Raw genomic sequence first — 6,000 nt, 5'->3', positions numbered from 1 at the left:
AAGCATCATTCTAGAGGTGTTAAGATGGTTTCCTACTGAAGTTTAGTGTTGCACTAAAACTGTTCATTTCTGGCAAAAATAAATGTCAAACATCACTGTGACGTGAGAAATCGTTTTCTGTTAGTTTTGTCACCAACTAACTTGCAAAACAAAGTGATTGTCACCAGATCAGGAAGATGAAGGTTAAGTTAAAAAAAAAAAGGTATAAAAGTATATGCCTGTACCTTGCTTCCAGATATAGTCTCTATCTGAATGTTACTCATCTGATCATCTACACCAGAAGTTGTTATTAGAGATTTATAGATTCTCAGGGAGAGGAAGATTGCTCAACTTCAGGAAAAAATAACTCTCCAAACTATACATTAAGTCATACTGGAAAAAGGTACAAATTACTTCTTTGATTCTTCAAGTTTTTTCCTTCTTTGTGTATGTAGAAATGAAGCACAAAATGCCACTTATGAGATCTGCTGGTGAGAAGAAAGTACATGACTGTAGGTGTCAGATTCTTTTCTTGGTAGGGTTCATCCTCTCTTCTTCAAATCCACAGTGATTATGTAGTGAAATATTAATGGCGAGGTAAATGTAGTTATTCTGGTGGAAAAGAAAAAGATGTGTACTGTTATTATGACTGAGAAACTGTTACATGGCAAAAGGATAGGCTGTCATTTACTAACAACTTTTATATTTAAGGTTCTCTCATCCTCTATTTTCTCTTTAAGTAGGTCTAGACTGAGATACTGGGACAAGAATGAAATTTCTCGTATAAAGGTTACTTAGTGTATAGGGCACTCCAATTAGGCTCATCCTTGCAGTGAGTTCTGCATGGGTCAGTCCTGTGCTGGTTCTGAGCAGGATCATGTCCAACCCCCTTTGGGTTAGGGCAATAGGATTAAGGACTAACCAAGCAAATTTAGTTAAAAGGATGCTCACACTTCTTTTGTGAAATAAAAAAGAGATTTCTTTATAGAAGAAAACAATATTCCAGTAAGCATAGTCACAGAAGTGAAAGGATAAAAATATGGTCCCAAGAAAAGCAGTTAAAAAATGTCCAACTGTCCAGTATTTAAATGAAGAAATATCCTTTTTTTTTTTTTTCTTTTTTTTTCTTTTCCCTTCAATCATCTCCCTAAATTGCAAGGATGGTACAGACATTTCATGATACTGACCAAATGACCTACCGACTTGAGAATAATTTAAATTAGTGCAAAGAAACTGTCTGGAATTCTCCATTTATCCCCCATAACTTAAAAAAAATAAAATGCATAAATGATTGTTTTCCTAATTCTGAAATCTCTGTCAGCTATAGTTTATGCATGTTATATGCTTTTATCTAGTCTCTTTCTTTAACAGCCTTTGCATGTCATCTGTACTCGATACAGAACATAGAAATATGGTATGTTCTTTCTATTTGAATGATTACTATTTATTCTCTATTACCATGCTTTCTTCTTGTACAGCACCTGGTATAATGGGATCCCAATCTGCTTTAACACTCTGACTCTACTTGCTATAATGCAGTAGCGACACGTTTAGTTTCTAGACACATGTGCACTTATATAATGAAGTTATGTGGGATTCAGAGTAATATTCTTTTTTGTCTCTGAAGCTAAGCCCTTTAAAGAGTTAAAAACATTATTTTTGTGCTTTGTTTTTTGTAACACGTTTTATTCTACGTATGGAAAATTATCTTTCTGCTTTATTAAACCCATAAAAAATGGAAAGTTAAAAAACCATCTGAAGAATGTTTATATCCAACAATGCCTTGTTCAAAGTAGCAGTGAGGGTGGCTGCATATTTAGATTTCTGATCTGATGATTTCTGTAATGTACTACTTGGCTAAATTTTGTTCCGGTTTGAAATCAGGCAGTTTTTCCAAGTCCGTTAGGGATATCATACAACAAAATTCCAAAGTGGATGCAGGGCTCTCCACTTTTGTTCTTCTGCACTGATAGTTTTTAAAATGAAAGCTTTAATCTGTATTATATAGGATCATTAATTTCTGCATTTTACACTTGAGCAACAGCATTCTGATTATCTGCTGCAATGAAAAATAAGCAGCCCTGCTTCTGCAGACTTAATTACTTACTGCAGGGCCCCTTCCCTTCCCAGTTACGGCACACAATCTACAAATGGGGTTAAAAACATTATTAAAAACCGAATTACCCAATAGATGGAGAAAACAAACATGCAATTGTGTCCTAGTAGATCTGGCTAACATTAGAGCTGTGCCTGGCTATATGTGTTACACAGCCATGCCCAATCTAATAAGGAGATCTGATCTCAGACAGCAAAGTGGCCAGGTTTTTCACTTGTCGGATAGAATAGCCAGGCGTGCCATCGTGGTATAAAATGTATTCTGCCTAAGTGCTTTATAAATGGGGGACCTGGATTGGTACAGAGGTACACCAATGTTCTTTGGAAAATATGCCCACTGGTCAAATGCTGAGGTATAGTGTGAAGCTACTGAAAAACCTGACCTTAGCAGTGAGGAACAGAAATGTGTCCCTAAAATCTTGCTGTGTGGTCCTCTCAAAAATGAAGCTCTGTAAGTCAGTCCCTTCTAAGAGCATAGAATCATAGGATCTTTTGAGTTGGAAGGGACATTTAAAGGTCGTCTAGTCCAACTTCTCTGCAATGAACAGGGACACCTACAGCTACATCAGGTTGCTGCGATCACTGTTCAGCTTGGCCTTGAATTTCTCCAGGGGATGCGTCATCCACCACCCCTGGGCAGCCTGTTCCAGTGCCGCACCATCCTTACTGTAAAAAATTTCTTCCTTATGTCCAAGCTAAATCTCCCCTCTTTTAGTTTTAAACCATTTCCCTTATGCTATCACGGTCATGATTCAGCCTTAAAGAACATTATAAATAGACTTTCAACAGAGTTAATATATTGCATATACCAGTCTTTTAAAATAGTCCAGGTTGCGTGTTAGAGCAAGCATTAACAGTTATGAAGGGTTTGGTTTGGAAGATTTTAAAAGTTAATAAAAGACATTAGTGCTTACAGAAATACATGAAAATTGAACAGCAAATACAAGAGTCCTTCGGAAAGTAAGGCAAAACAAAATAAACCCCTTTTTGTTTTAACATATTGTAGAAGTATATGGCATATTTGTAGGATTTCCTTATATGAATGATAAAAAAATGGATCCGAGATAAAATTTCTCATGTCTAAAAGTCTAATGGATGGTAATAGAATTGTAAACTATAAATGAAATGCTGTTCTATTATATTAACAGAGAAACAGCATTTACTTGCAATATTTATAGGAATAGTATGCTGATCTAATTTATAAGATGATAGTCCAAAGAATCTATTGTTTTGAAATCACATAAAAGCAATAATAAAAGAAAACAATAAAATATTTAAAGTGCGTACAAGGAAAATAAGTCCATAAAACACACAGTTAACATTAAAAGATCATTCGGTACCATTTGAAATTTGTCTTCTCGAATACATTGTATGTAATTAATCGTAAGCACTGAAAATTGCTGAAGCTTAAATATATGATTCAGTCCAGCACATAATAGTATAATATTTTTTGTAAGAAATAAAAAACATTATAAGTTATAAATAATAAAACTCCAGGAAAATGATCAGGTTACAGGAAGACAAAAGTTATTAATATGAGAAAATAAGAAAGACACAGACAGTATATAATTATCTGGATATCAAGAACAATTCCATAGTAGTTTGCTCTGTAATTTAAACTTCGAAGCAAGATTAAAATAATTAAAAAAAAAAAAAAAAAAAAGGCATTTGTTGAATTACGTCTACAAGCCCAGCAGGGTGGACCAAGGGGTAGGATTTTGGTTTTATCTCTAATCATCTACTAATATTTTTCTGTGGCCCCGCTCTACTGAGTGGCCGCTCTGCTTTCCTGACAAGTCCATCTGGATAGATACCACGATCCAGACTTCTCACCCACAGAACTGCTACTGTAGCCAGAAGTCCCATGGACATTTCACTACTGAACATAGACAGGCTTGTCCTCTTTGTGCTGGAGGCTCTGGAGCAGTGGGCCTGTTTTTTAACTTGCTGTTTTGCTCCCTGGCACCGCTTGTCTGCTCCCGAGCCCACTGGCTGTGTCAAAGTGCCAGCAAGCCCAGGAGTAGATGAGGAGGGTGAGGGGAGAGAGGAAAAGCTGGAGGAGAGCTAAGGCATGTCAGAGGGAGATTAGAGAAGGGGATATGCTCCTTAAAATGGATTTGGGGAAAAATGAGAATTTGTTCAAGGCCTGGGAGGAGTATGGGGAAGCTTGCAGGGAAAGGGGGAAGAAAGTCTTGCTGTGCACATCGATCTGACAACAGGGAGATGGATTTGGGCTTCAGGGCAGAGGAGAAAAGCTCAACTGCATGTGAGCTGCAGCAAGGTAAAGATGCTCCTTGCACAGATCCCGCTGCTCGCTGTGTGTTCAGGTGGCAGCTGGCTCCCTGAAAGCTTGGTCCAAAATCGCTTGGCTGCCCTGGCCTTCTGCACAGCCCTGTGCAGTGTCAACGTGGGCACAGTTTCTGTGGCTGAAACTCAGGGAACAGAGATACAGATATCTGAGAAACCTTGCTCTCAGGGCAGAGAGAGAGGACAAAATCCCCCTCCTCCTGCTGCACATTGATGCAGTGATCAGCCAATGCTGCTCCCTGTGGTGATGCCTCGAGGAGCACGGGGTGGGATCAGGAAAGAGCTGCTCCATCCACACACCGTGGACAGCATTCCCAGGCTGTTGCTGGAAGACATGTGGTTTCCCATCTGCTGAATTGCAGAGGGCTTTTGCATCAAGTAGCCAGCTGCCTGCAGGAACCTGAGAGCAAAGCCTACTCTCTGGCTTGTCCCCAGACCCTTTTAGGCTTCTGGGGATCCCTGACATCAGAACTGAAATACAATAGCCCTGCCACATTGCTGAATTAGGGACAAGAAGAAATGCTGCAGAAATACAAGATTATCAGAGCAACAAGCTAGATAATTAACAGTATTATAATAAACACTCTGTATTTTATTTGCCTGATGTGTTTTTTTTTTAATATATTTTTGTATATATATTTTTTTATATTCAGGAGAAAGCCTGAAGTCCTGTTCTTGCTGTTGTTACACACATTGCTTGCTTAAATACTTTTCAGTATTTAAGTCTGTCAGGCTGGTGTCTGTATTTGCAGGCCAATACCTGATGGTCACTTCCATATTGCCAAGGCCAAGGAAATTGATTATGTAGAGGCCCCAGATTCTTAAATCTTTGTGGAAAGGGTGAGGGTAGAAAAATAATTCCATTTCTTTTTTATTCTCCTGTAGGACCCTTGAATTTGTTATAGCAGGGATAACCAAACACAACTTTTGCTCCTCAGCCAATCACTCCTCTCCTTTTTCATTTTGCAGTAAAACTGGGAGTCTCTCTGCTTTGCTCTCTCTCTCACAGACCCTCTTATTGCCATTCCATAAGGTTTTATCCTGTATTCCTAGACCAGTTAAGATCTATTTTGTTTCTCCTTGTTGTAGTTTATTTAAATACATACCAATTTCTCCTCAAATTGCAGAGGTAGATTAAAGATGTCACTGACAGCTGATCTTACCTGGCCAGCTAGCAGCTGTTTACAGTAGAGATTTGTTTGTTTGTTTGTTTGTTTTGTCTTACTATATGTGTGCATGAAATTTCTGTTGCAAAATAAATGTTCAAATATCTTGGAGTTTTTAATTGTGTATTGCCACATTTTGGATGTATATGTAGAATGACGAGCTCAGTTCACACTACAAGTGAACCTCTTTCTGAGAAAAACTGTTTTGCAGATAGAACTGGAATTATGTCTAGAAAACCTCTATGTATGTGATCATACAGCTTCAAAAAGCCCAATTTCTGTCATCAATCACATGGATTTTAGACTTTAGATAAAACACCACATCCTGCAAATCTGATGAGAATTGGAACTTGTGTGAATAATAAATAGATATATATGTAACATATATTTGGTGGAACAGAAAGCTAAAAATTATACCGCAAACTCTCAAAAT

This window comes from Gallus gallus, chromosome 2 (assembly GCF_016699485.2).
Source record: "Gallus gallus isolate bGalGal1 chromosome 2, bGalGal1.mat.broiler.GRCg7b, whole genome shotgun sequence".
In the NCBI taxonomy this organism is placed as follows: domain Eukaryota; kingdom Metazoa; phylum Chordata; class Aves; order Galliformes; family Phasianidae; genus Gallus; species Gallus gallus.
The sequence above is the reverse complement of the archived record's forward strand: the minus strand, read 5'-3'. Positions refer to the sequence as shown.